Raw genomic sequence first — 13332 nt, forward strand, 5'->3', positions numbered from 1 at the left:
AGAGAGAGAGAAAGGTCCTCCTTCGCCGTTGGTTCACCCTCCAATGGCCGCTGTGGCCAGCTGATCCAATGGCAGGAGCCAGGTACTTATCCTGGTCTCCCACAGGGAGCAGGGCCCAAGGACTTGGGCCATCCTCCACTGCACTCCCTGGCCACAGCAGAGAGCTGGCCTGGAAGAGGGGCAACCGGGACAGACTCTGGCACCCCAACCGGGACTAGAACCTGGTGTGCCAGCGCCGCAAGGTGGAGGATTAGCCTAGTGAGCCGCGGCGCCGGCCCCCTTAAAATTTTAAGCCTTAGTAAGAGCGGAGCACCTGTTGTGTCCATCAGTTGAGTGGGCATAAACTCCAGGCCTGTGCTCACCTGGCACTCAACCCATCCCTCCTGTCAATCACCATAATTACTAACAAATGGGCTTCCTGGGACCAGTGTTGTGGCCTGCCACACTGGCACCCTTAGTCCCTGCTGCTCCACTTCCGATCCAGCTCCCTGCTGTTACGCCTGGAAAAGCAGTGCTGGATGGCCCAAGTCCTTGGGCCCCTGCACCCATGTGGGAGACCTGGAGGAAACTCCAAGCTCCTGGCTTCAGATGGGCATAGCTCTGGCCGTTGTGGCCATTCGGGGAGTGAACCAGCGGATGGAACACTTCTCTGTCTCTTCCTCTGTGTGTGTGTCTAACTCTGTCTTTCAAATAAATACATCTTAAAAAAAAAAAAAAAAAAAAAGACAAATGGGCTTCCTTGTAGGTAGGGGGAGAAACAACCATCTCTGTTGGCCCAGAGCGCAGGGGAATTCCCAGGACTTAGGACATAAAATTAAAACTGCAGGGCGATGATCGCGTTTCCTAAGTTGCATTTTTCTTCTAGCAGTGCCTTGCCTGACTTCCCCAAGTGCCCGGTGGGGGGACCCAGCCAGCCCCTAGTCCCAGGATCAGAGCTGCAGGTCGGCCTGGTTCCCGCCGTCTGCGGCTTTGGGGTGCGCTGGGAAGGCAGGCCGTGTGTGAGGACAGCTGTTGTGTGAACTTCCTCCGCCTTTGATCACCTTTGGACCTGGCTGCTCCATGGTCCTGGATAAACAAGCGTCATCTTTTGACATGGAGACTTCCCCCAAGCCTTATCTTGGGAGAAGCTTCAGGATTCCTAGTTCTGTGGGCGCCCGGCTTTAGAAGAGAGTTCATGGGACCCCGGGAGGCCCCGTGCACGCTTAGGCGCCTTTGATCTGATGGGCGCATGCGCGTTTGACATCCTGTTCAACAGGTGGCAGTGGCGGCAACAAACTTACTGCTCCAGAGGAAGGTGATTCTCCAGGAAGACAGGCCCTGAGCTGTCCATTCTAGGACCCGGGGGTTGCTTGTGCTGCAGAGTCCAGGCTGGGCAGGGTGGGGCGACTGCTGGGTGCTTGGTAGCAAGTGCTTACTGCTGGGCTCTGCCAAGGCTCTGCTCCCGTCCCAGGAGAGACGCGTTCACCCAGCCCCCGGGTCTGCAGCCCAGGGTTCAGAGAATCCCGATGGGCCCAGCCAGGCACACAGCACACAGCAAAGCCCTGACCTCCACTGCCAGGGTCAGTGGCACACCCGAGCCTCCGGTGCCGGCGCAGGTGCCTTGCTTAGCCAGGGTCGCGCACCTTTCCAATCACACGGAGCCATGAGCAGGAGTGGTGGTGAGGACACTCCTTTCCACTTAGAAGTAAACCCATGGTGGGCTCTGGGGCTAATCAATCAGAAATATGCCACTTCCCAGCGGCCTTATTTTTGAAATGGAGAGAGAGGGAGAGAGAGAGCGCGAGCGTCTTTCTGCTGGTTCACTCCCTAAGGGCCAGAGTTTGATCAATCTGAAGCCAGGAGCTTCTTCCAGGTCTCTCACATGTGTGCAGAAGCCCAACCACTGGGGCCATCCTCCACTGCCTTCCCAGGCACATTAGCAGGGAGCTGGATCGGAAGAGGAGCAGCTGGGATTTGAACGGCACTCACGGGATATCCACATCACAGGCGGCTGTTTAAGCCTCCAGGCCATGGTGCTGGTCCGACTTTCCCACTCTGCAGCCCTCTCCCACGGAATCGTGGCAATAGCATTGTGGGGCCGATGCATTTGGCAAAAGCTGGCAGCCCCTGGGGGATCCAGGCTTTTACAGCAGGACTTCCCAGAGCCTTCCCTGTGCAAACGCTGGGCTTTGGCCGCAGAAGCTTCTTTCTCAGCAAGTGGAGACCTTCTCTGGACGGAGAGCCCACAGCTGCCTCCTGGGGGCATCAGTATCTTTTTGGGTCTTCCTCATTTTCTTGCATCATTGTGGGATGGATAAGAGACAGGCTGGAGCTCTCGTACAGGGCTCCAGGTGTGTGTGTGAGTGCACACACGTGTGTGAAGCCAGGTGTGTGTGCACACGCATGTGAGGCCAGGTATGTGTGCACACGTGTGCATGTGTGCACACATGTGTGTGAAGGGATTTTGACAGCAGGAGCCCAGGCAGCCACCACATCAGTCCTCCCACTGCCATCGCATTGTGCCTGTCCTCTCGCGTGTCCGCCTTTCTGTCTGAATTTTGCATGTGCTGCATGTATTGCAGGCGTCTGTGTCTTTACCGTGAGTACATCAGCATACGTGTCAGGAATTCGGTCTGTTCCCTGGGGGCATTTTCGAGCAAATCACAGGGCAAATATTGTACCATTTCACCCAATAATACACATCCATAAGAGAGATGGGAAATTTTTTAAAAATTTTATAATTATATAAAGCACACACAATTAATAATGATTCCTTTTTTTTTATTTGACAGAGTTAGACAGTGAGAGAGAGAGAGAAACAGAGAGAAAGGTCTTCCTTCTGTTGGTTCACCCCCCTAAATGGCCGCTACAGCCGGAGCTACGCGGATCCGAAGCCAGGAGCCAAGAGCTTCATCCAGGTCTCCCATGTGGGTGCAGGGCCCCAAACACTTGGGCCAATTTCTGCTGCTTTCCCAGGCCATTAGCAGGAAGCTGGATCAGAAGTGGAACAGCTGGGACTTGAACCAGCACCCACAGGGGATGCTGGTGTTGCAGGTGGCGGCTTACTGCTACATCATAAAGCCAGCGGCAGTGGTAATTCCTTAATACAGGACTGTCGCCCCCCCAGAATTCATGAAGGGTGGGCTCCAGGAAGCCCCAGAGGCACACACATTCCCAGATGCTCACACCCCATGTGTGAATGGTGTGGTATTTGCATAATGCCTACCTATACCGTACATCCTCGCTATGGGACGCGGGGGTCCCGAGCAGTGTCTTCATTGCTTTGCCAAATGCCTGCCCCAGTATGCAGTTTATCTATCTATCTATCTATCTATCTATCTATCTATATCGATTGATCGATCGATCAATCGACGGAGGAACAGCTCCTATCAGCTGCTCGGTCCCCAAGTCCCACAACCTGGAACTCAATCCAGGTCTCCCACGTGGGCGGCAGAGACCCGACTTGGGTGCAGGGGCCCAAGCCATCACCTGCCTCAGCGGGGACTAGAGTCAGGAGCCAGAGCTGGGAATTGAATCCAGAAACTACGGTACGGGATGTGGGTGTCCTAACCAGGAGTCCAAATGCCTGCCTCCTGTACCATTGTTTTTTTGAATATTCTCTACCCACACCAGGTCCGGCCAGTGGCTGCCAGAAGCCATGGACACGGAAGACGAACGGTGGCTGTTCACACTCAGGGTCCCCCCGCTGTCTCTATCAGCTCAGAGCAGCACCCACGAAAGCTCTCTGAGGTCTCTTAGTCCACAGCGAACACTGCCCCTTCTGCAGTGCCAGCTCCCTAGGGAGGGACCCGGGCCGTGCGTCCTGCGGAACTTTCCACCTTTGGGATGTTTGCGTCCTCCGGCACCTTCTAGCGTGTCCCTCCGTGCTATAAATAAGTGCTCAAGTCTGCAGGCTTGAGTCAGCGTGGGCAGAAACGCCTGCCGGCCACAGCTCTGCACCGTGCGTTGCCAAGAATGTGGGGCTGGGTGACCCCGCTCTTAGGAGTGTTGGCTCCTCGGTGAGCCCGGGCAGTTCCCCTCTCCACTGTCCCCAGCTGCCTGTACAAGGCACCAATGAGCAAAGTGTAGAGCCTCGTTAACTTGCGCTACCGGTTGTGGACAGTGACTCTGTCCTACCGATGCTTCTGTGTTTATCAGTGACGGTTCCGTACACACGTGACCTGAAGCCACCCTTTGGTTGTCCCCGACCATGGTGCCCGCAGCCGAGGCGGCACGCAGGCCTGACCGCCTCCTTTTGTAAAAAGAAAAGTCTGTTTTCAGAGTCTCCAGCTGGCTGTCAGCGAGGCTTGTTTCTGTTGTGAGTGACGATGTGACTTGTGCTCTTTGAACAGATATGTGATATTGATGCCAGTCTGTCCCTTCTCTGGCAGGACAGCCCCCTCCCCCTCCATGCCCCCAGAGGCTCCCTGCTTTTGGGCAGAAGGAGATGTCTCAGGCCGGGCCCCAGCCTTAGGCTCTGCCATTTCTCCAAGGAGCCCTGGTTTCTTTCAGTGGGAGAGGCACTCAGACATCACAATCCGGCTGGGGGGGGGGGGGGGGCGGGTTGTGAGGGCGGGGCAAGATCCCTTTGGTTCCCCTGTGCATAAGGGATGGGAGGGACCAGCCTGGGGGCAGCGAGTCAAGCAGGCAGCTTGAGCAATGATCCCAGGGGAGAGAACAGTGGCTTGAACTTGAACTTAGTAAAGGCGCTTAGGACAATCCCGGGATGTCGTGAAGAGCACAGCACATGTTAGCACGCTCTTTTATCATCATTGCTTCACGTCCCCCTCAGCGGAGGCCCCGAGGAGGTCAGCGGTATCGTCTTCCTTGCAGCCGCCTTGCAGAAAACCAAGGCTCAGTGAGGCAACGAGATTTGCTCAAGATCACACAGGAGAACAAAGCAGGTGTAGAAATAGAACTTGAGGGGGCCCCAGTGCTGTGGTACAATGGGTTAAAGCCCTGGCCTGAAGCACCAGCATCCCATATGGGTGCCGGTTCTAGTCCTGGCTGCTCCTCTTCCCATCCAGCTCTCTGCTGTGGCCTGGGAAAGCAGTAGAAGATGGCCCAAGTCCTTGGACCCCTGCACCCGTGTGGGAGACCTGGAGGAGACTCCTGGCTCCTGGCTTCAGATTGGTACAGCTCCAGCCATTGTGGCCATCTGGGGAGTAAACCAATGGATAGAAGACCTCTCTCTCTCTCTCTCTCTTTCTCTCTCTCTCTCTGCCTCTCCTCTCTCTGTGTAACTCTGACTTTCAAATAAATAAAATAAATCTTTTTTTAAAAAAAGAAAGAAATAGAACTTGAGTCCATTCAGAACTTGGGCCACTCCAGAACCGGATGCTGAGTGATACTCTGTGTTGCCTGTAGCACTCTTTTTTTTTTTTTTATGAGTTATTTACTTATTTGAAAGGCAGTTATATATGGAGAGAAATCTTCCATCTGCTTATTCACTCCCCAAATGGCTGCAACAGCCAGGATTGGGTCAGGCTGAAGCCAGGGTCTCCCACGTGGGTTCAGGGGCCCAAGCACTTGGGCCATCTTCCGCTGCTTCCCCAGGTAAATCAGCAGGGATGTGCCTGGATCGGAAGTGGAGCAGCCGGGACTTGAACTGGCACCCATATGGGAGGCAGTGGCTTAACTCCCTCTGCCTATAAGGTTTTTAGCTTCAAACTCTGGACTTGGATTAGGTTTTGGCACAAAAAAATCTGCTCCTTTGGGAGGCAGATTCACACTGGGACTCCAGTGGGATCCCGAGGGCGCCCCAGCCTTCGGTCCATCTCCCTGCTGCTAAAGGCCTTGCCGCTGCTGTGCTGTGTGTAGCCGCGATGCGAGTCTGCCTTCCGTCCTGGCTGCCTGCACAGCCCCCAGCTCCTCCCATTGCCTGTTCACATTGTGTCCTTCCAGGGGCATTTATTTTATTTTATTTTATTTTATTTTATTTTATTTTATTTTATTTTATTTTATTTTTTGACAGGCAGAGTGGACAGTGAGAGAGAGAGACAGAGAGAAAGGTCTTCCTTTTGCCATTGGTTCACCCTCCAACGGCCACCGCGGCTGGCGCGCTGCGGCCAGCGCACTGCACTGATCCGAAGCCAAGAGCCAGGTGCTTCTCCTGGTCTCCCATGGGGTGCAGGGCCCAAGCACTTGGGCATCCTCCACTGCACTCCCGGGCCACAGCAGAGAGCTGGCCTGGAAGAGGGGCAACCGGGACAGAATCCGGCACCCCGACCGGGACTAGAACCCGGTGTGCCGGCGCCGCAAGGCGGAGGATTAGCCTAGTGAGCCACGGCGCCGGCCCCAGGGGCATTTTTCAAAACCAGGCAGTCGCAGCTCAAAGATTCCCATGCTGGCCGGAGACAGCGCCAAGACCTGGACCCCCCAGATCTGCGGATTCTGGGTCTGGTGCTGCCATTGCTTTTGTGTCTGGAAGGGCGGGGGCAGGACCAAGGAGCAGCGGCCCCTTTCTCAGAAGGCCGAACCCACAGCGTTTGCATCTGAGTTTCCAAAACTGGCGAGAAGCCCTGCAGCAGCCTAAAGCAGGGGAAGGTGTGGCTCAGCGGGGAGCAGGTGGCGCGGCCTCTGCTGGGGACAGCTGGGGGCCGGGCGGACTCGCCCATCCGTGGGAGCCCCGGGTCCTCTCAGTCTGCCTCCTGCACAGTTCCCCCACTGCTTTTCCGGTGCTGCACTGGCCCTGCTCCACAACCCACAGAGGCCCTCAGCCAGCAGGCCTTGGCCAGTGGGCGGAAGAGGAGGTACTACCAGTCACACGGCAGCTGGGGGGCAGGGCCGGCCGTCGGGCAGCAGCACTGGTGTTCCGAGGGCAGGCCGGCGCTCCCCTGCAGGACTGCTCCTGGCTGCAGGCTCCGTGTGTGCCAGGCCAGGCGGTTCACATTGTGGGGACTTACTGATCTCCCCAGCAGGCTGGTGCGCCTGGTGCTCTCCTCCCTATCTTACAGGCGAGCAAATGAAGGCTCTTTTTAAAAGATTTATTTGTCATTTGAAAGGCAGAGAGGGGCCGGCGCCGTGGCTCACTAGGCTAATCCTCCGCCTTGCAGCGCCGGCACACCGGGTTCTAGTCCCGGTCGGGGCGCCGGATTCCGTCCCAGTTGCCCCTCTTCCAGGCCAGCTCTCTGCTGTGGCTCGGGAGTGCAGTGGAGGATGGCCCAAGTGCTTGGGCCCTGCACCCCATGGGAGACCAGGATAAGTACCTGGCTCCTGCCATCGGATCAGCACAGTACGCCGGCCGCAGTGCGCTGGCCACGGTGACCATTGGAGGGTGAACCAACGGCAAAAGGAAGACCTTTCTGTCTGTCTGTCTGTCTCTCTCTCACTGTTCACTCTGCCTGTCAAAAAAAAAAAAAAGGCAGAGAGAGAGAGGCAGGCAGAGGTCTTCCATCCGCGGTTCACTCTCCCGATGGCCATGATAGCCAGAACTGGGCCAGGTAGAAGCCAGGAGCCAGGACCTCCGTCTGGGTCTTCCACACAGATGGCAAGGACGCAGTACTTGGAGCCATCATCCGCTCTGTCTCTCCTAGGCCCATTAGCAGGAAGCTGGGTTGGAGGCAGAGTACCCAGATGTGGGTGGGTGTCGCAAGCAGTGGCTCAACCCACTGCACCACAAGGCCCGCCCCACGCTAACTCCTCTTCCTGCAGTGGCACCACTTGTCTAGACAGCTGGAGTGTCGCATCTGGGCTCCCAGGAAGGAGGCCTGAGTCCCTCCACGCAACCCGCGATCCTGCGCAGCCCAGGCGGCTGCCCCATCCCCGCTCCAGCCTTGGCCCTGCGCCAGGCCCACTGGCCTTGCGTGCTTCCCGCAGAACGCCAGGCTCCTGCCCGCTTCTGGGCTTTTGTGCTTCCAGCACCAGATGCCCCAAACCCATTTGTTTCCTGCACCTGCTGGCCCCGGCCCCCTCACCTGGCTCATCCCGTTCCCTCCCCATCTCAAGCCCGGGACAGCCTTGTCTCGCCTGCCCCGCCCCGCAGGGCAGTGTCCCCTGGGCCCTGTCTTTCCCGCGGCACACCCCAAGCCTCTCCGCTCTGTGAGTCTCCAGGTCGGGTCCCTGCATTTGTCTGTGATTTCATTCTCTCCCCTGTGGGATCGCCGGCCCATGAGGGCAAGGCCGGGCTCGTCCTATCTGGTTGGCCCTGCGCCTCCAGCAGCCAGCGCCACAGTCGGCAGGCACTCGGGGAGTGGCCCCTGATGACTGTAGGAGTGGGCGAAGAAGGCAGAGCCGGAGGAGCAGGAGAGGGGGAGGAGGAGAGGAGTCCACCTGAGAGGGTGCAAGGGCTGGGACGAGAGGGTCAGATGGTGGCTTCTGCGGGACCGGTGTAGTGCATGGGGCCCCACAGGTCAGCCTGATGGGCCCTTGAGACCGTGGAGCGCAGGTGTCCGTGGGAGGTGGGAAAGTGGCTGCTTCTTCCTGTGGGCCAGTTTTGCCTGCACCAGCAGAGAAGCTACATCAAAAGTTTGCTTTGGGGGCAGGTGTTTGGCTTAGCGGTTAAGCTAGTGCCTGGGACACCTGCATCCTTATTGGCGCCCCTGGTTTGAGCCCCAGCTCTGCATCCGATCCGGCTTCCTGCTAATGTGCACCCTGAGAAAGCAGCAGGGGGTGGATGGCTCAAGTACTTGGGTCCCCGCCTCCTGCATGGGAGGCCCGGATGGAGTTCTAGGCTCCTGGCTGCCCTGGCCATTGTGAGCATTTGGGGAGTGAACGAGCTGATGGAAGATCTCTCTGTGTCTGTCTCTCTGCCACTGTGCCTTTCAAATAAAATGAAAATCGATAATACGAACACTTTGATTCCTCTCTGCATTAAGTGAGCACCTGTAGCTGGGCCAGGCACTTTTCTGGCCCCATTTGATCTTCTGAGCCTTTTCCTGATTGGGGGGTGGGGGCTGAAATTCACAAATTTTCTCAGAGGTCTGAGAGCACTTCAGAAAGTCTGTGGGGAAATAGGATTAAAAGATAAGTTTATTTTGGTGCAAAAAATTGTTAAATCCATGCTTATGAGGGATTGAAAAATTCATGCACTTCAAAAGGTATTTTTTTATATACTTACTTGTTTAGTTGAAAGGCAGAGTTACAGAGAGAGAGAGAGAGACAGAGACAGAGACAGAGAGAGGTCTTCTATCCACTGATTCACTCCCCAAATGCCCTCAAGGCCTGGGCTGGGCCAGGCTGAAGCCAGGAGCTTCTTTCAGGTCTCCTACGCAGGTGCAGGGGCCCAGGGACTTGGGCCATCTTCCACTGCCTTCCCAGGCCATAGCAGAGAGCTGGATTGGAAGAGGAGCAGCTGGGACTAGAATCGGCGCCCATATGGGATGCCAGCACTGCAGGTGGGGGCTTTACCCGCTACATCACAGCGCCAACCCCTCCTCAAAAGTTTTTATGCCAAAGTAGACTTTTCTTCTCACCCCACTTTTCCATGAACATTTTGAACTTTGTTGTGTTTTACCCACTGAGGTTGTTACAGAATCCGAGGCCTCCAAGGCTGTGCTCATGCCTTTGGCTCTAGAGTCGACTGTTTTGTGGTCCAGCACAAAACCAGAGATGTGTTTGGGGCTGGGGGTGGGGGGAGTGGGCATCATGGCACAGCCTGTGACAGACACCAGCATCCCATCTGAGTGCCGGTTCAAGTCCCAGCTGCTCCACTTCCCATCCAGCTCCTGGCTAATGCCCCGGGATGGTCCAAGTGCTTGGGCCCTGCACCCCAGTGGGCAATCCGGATAGAGTTCCAGGCTCTTGACTTCAGTCTGCCCCAGCCCTGGACTCTGTGGTCATTTGGGGAGTGAACCAATGGATGGAAGATCTCTCTCTTTCTCTGTCTCTCCCTCTCTCTCTCTCTCTCAATCTGCCTTCCAAATAAATAAAATCAATCTTAATTAAAAAAAAAAAAAAGAGGATTGGCTGGGCTTCCTCTAACCTGAGTTTGAGAACTGCTGGCCCCCAGCTCTGCTTCTGAATCCCCCAGGCCAGAAGGCAACCTATCATTAAACAGTTGCGCCAACAGCCTGCTCACCTCCCTCCTGCCACAGATCCGGCTTTGGGATCAGGCGGAGGGAGGGGGGAGACGAGGTCACGTACTGTGTGACTCTGGACAAGTCGCTGCACCTCTCTGGTCGTTGGATTCTCATCTGGGATAAGAAAAAGGCTTCCCTCGCAGGAAGCTCCTGTCGGCGGTGCTGTTGATCGGCCGGTGCCCCTCCCCTCGGTGCTGGACCTGGGGGCCCGCAGGCAGCAGGATCTGCTGAGAGGCAGCAGCTGCAGTTCTGCTGTGGCCCCCTGTGCTCCCTGGGTCAGGGCGTGGCGTGTCAGCAGCGCTCTTGGTCACAGTCACAGGGGAACGTGTTTCTCCAGTCTCAGGGTTTGTAGGGAAGGAGCATCTCCCTCCACTGTCACCTAAGTGTCACATCTTTTCCGAAAGTCTTTTTTTTTTTTTTTTTTTTTTGGACAGGTAGAGTTATAGACAGTGAGAGAGAGAGAGAGACAGAGAGAAAGGTCTTCCTTCTGTTGGTTCACCCCCCAAATGGCCGCCACGGCCGGTGCTGCGCCGATCTGAAGCCAGGAGCCAGGTGCTTCCTCCTGGTCTCCCATGTGGGTGCAGGGCCCAAGCACTTGGGCCATCCTCCACTGCCCTCCCGGGCCACAGCAGAGAGCTGGCCTGGAAGAGGAGCAACCGGGACTAGAACCCAGTGCCCATGTGGGATATGCCGGCGCCACAGGCTCTGGAAGTCTTAAATGAAACAAATGATCACCCTTCACAATATACCTGCTTTGTTCACCACAGACTCTCAGCCTCGGCCAGTAGAATTATAAATGCACTGTGCCCACCGGGTCACCTCGTAAGTCCTATTCAGCCTGCGAAGTCCCAGAGCAAATGCCCCCTTCTGTTTGCTCTCTCGCCTGTCCATCTCCACTCCTAGCCCAAGCAGGTGAGCCCCCTTCTGCTGCCTTCCCAAGTGCATCAGCAGGGAGCCGGATTGGAAGCGGAGCGGCCGGGACTCAAACTGGCACTGCTATATGGGATGCTGGCGTCGTAACGATGGCTTAGCCTCTGTACTGCAACACGGACCCCCCTAGATAGCTTCCAGGGGAGCAAACCAGGTGTCCGATGGCAGTCAATTTCAGTGGCCAGTGACGCTTCCATGCAGAAGGAGGGCCGGCCGGCCGCTGGGATCCTGGTCCCGAGGCTGGCTGTGTCTCCCACTGCAAGTGAGACCTCTGGACCTCTGTTTGCTCGTCCGTCAAACTAGAACCCTGGACGTGACCATCCCCGTGGGGAGGCTGCAGGCTGGGGCGTGGGAGAAACACTGTGACCTCTGACACCCCTGCCCTGGGGCTGGAGTGCAGGTTAAGGTGTCCACCAGGCTGTACTTGGCTTGCTCTTATCGCCTTAATTATCTGTGCATTTGCCAAAGGGCATTGCGCCACCTGCCTGCCAGCTGGAGGGGCCTCGGCCACCTCCTCTCTGTCTCGCTGCTGTCGCTTCTCTCTCTGTGGTTCCCCCACATGGCCAAACCCAAGTTCCACAGAGCGACAGGAGGCTGCCCTGCTCCTGTTTCCCTGTCTGCCCCTGGGGGGACGGCTGTGTGCTCCTGGAAGCCTTTCAAACCTGCTCCAGAGGCGCAGAGTTGGGCAAGTGGTGATTGCGCGAGCAGCGAGGTAGGCTCGAGTCCAGGAATGGGGCAAGCTCCACAGAGCCGCAACAGCCTCTTGAGGACCCGAACTTGGGGTCAAGCGAAGCCCGAGATTGGACCTTGGTGAGCGGGCTCAGTTTGCAGGTGGCAGACAAGGGCGTGCTGTGGAGACCTAGTGGCGGGGCACTGGCCGCTCCAAGTCCCTCCCCCGTGGTCTGATGCAGCACGCCACCTGCCTGCTGCTGAAAGGTGACACTGGGAGGGCCGGGCTCCCTCAGTCATGCTGTGGGCGCCGCCGGGCAGACTCACAGGAGAATGGAGGGCGCAGCCTTGTCCCCTGAGACGGTAAGCGACAGCAGGCGCCCGGAGTTCATCCTGGTGGGCGGAAAAACTCCCAAGGGCAGGAGGATCGCTGGACAAACTGTCCCCTGAAGGCTTCGCCTGGTGCGTGTGCGCGCGCGCGCGCGCGTGTGTGTGTGTGTGTGTGTGTTGTGGTGGGGTGCAAAAAACAAAAGCCTGGCCCCCAGTCCCCGCCACTGCCCCCATTGGCCCCTGGCCAGCACTTGTTGGAACCAAGTGATTTCCTGCCTCACTGGGCCGAGGACCACGGGAGCTTCTGGCACCGAGCAGCTGCCGCTTGGGTTCCAGATGCGATGGCCGCCGTCGGTTTGGGGGCCGGCTGGGTTTTTTCTGTGGTGGCAGCAGCGTGGTGGGAGACGGTGTGCGGGAACTCGTGAGTAGGCTTCCTGCGATCCTGGCCGCTCAGGGGCCCCAGCACGTGAGCAGCGTGCCCCACCGGCCACCTGCCATGCCGGCCTCGTCCCTTTACCCATCCAGCTGCCGACTCCATGTCCAGGGCACGCAGCCAGGTGTCTGGGGGGTTTTCTCACGTGCGTATCTCTTTGCTTATCTTAACACCTGCTACAGGCTGGGATGTGTTCCTGCGTGTTTGCCAGGGCAGGGCAGGGGGAGAGGGACGGTTGTCATGCCTGGCTTTGAGCCAGTTTGCCGAACTATAAGACGGAAGTAAAACAAGGAGAGTGATGAGGACGGGGTCTGTGCAGTGGCTCTGAGGGTTGGAGGAGGGGCAGAAGGAAGGAAAACCTGAAGGTGCCAGCGACCCCGATGGCTTCTGTCTATGTCCAGGCTTTGGAAGAGCAGCTCTGAGCCAGGTCGCCGGGGCAACAATGAGGCTCCTATCTGACAGATGAGGAAGCTGAGGCTGAGTTCCTCCACCTTGTCTTCCCAGACAGCGTCCCCACGGGTCTCCCGGCACTCTCGTGGGACAAGTTCCTGTATGGTGGCCTGGGGGCCCCACGTGGTGACCCTGTAAAGAAAGTTAGAGGGCCATGGGGGTGTTCATGCAGATGACTCCAGGAAAGGTGGGTTTGTGGCGTAATATCCCAGTGGTCTCCTGGGGCCGGCGCTGTGGCATGGCAGGTAAAACCGCCATCTGCTGTGCCAGCTTCCCAGGGGATGCCGGTTCAAGTCCCGGCTGCTCCACTTCTGATCTAGCTCCCTGCTAATGGCCTAGGAAAGCGGTGGGAGATGAATCTAAATATTTTGGCCCTCATACCCACGTGGGAGATCCAGATGAAGCTCTGGGCTCCTGGCTTCGGGCTGGCACGGCCGTGGTCATTTGTGGAGTGAACCAGTGGATGAAAGATCTCTGTCTCTCCCTCTTGCTCTCTCTAACTCTGCCTTTCAAAATAAATAA

General features: G+C 57.2%; 1 protein-coding gene across 5 annotated transcripts in view; it reads left to right on the forward strand.

The window, feature by feature from the left end:
• ACACB (acetyl-CoA carboxylase beta) overlaps positions 1–13332 on the forward strand; it is a 130506-nt gene that overhangs the window by 1453 nt on the left and 115721 nt on the right. For 2 of the 5 annotated variants that reach the window (XM_051835873.2, XM_051835877.2), the window contains exon 1: positions 11821–11960. The exons of 1 other annotated variant lie outside the window; for it this stretch is intronic. The gene's annotated coding sequence lies outside the window, so the exon portion shown is untranslated. Of the gene's footprint in view, positions 1–11820; positions 11961–12037; positions 12060–12214; positions 12335–13332 lie in introns of those variants that run through there. 2 more of the 5 variants (XM_051835876.2, XM_070066017.1) reach the window with 2 other exon arrangements.

This window comes from Oryctolagus cuniculus, chromosome 21 (assembly GCF_964237555.1).
Source record: "Oryctolagus cuniculus chromosome 21, mOryCun1.1, whole genome shotgun sequence".
NCBI classification, from domain to species: Eukaryota; Metazoa; Chordata; class Mammalia; order Lagomorpha; family Leporidae; genus Oryctolagus; species Oryctolagus cuniculus.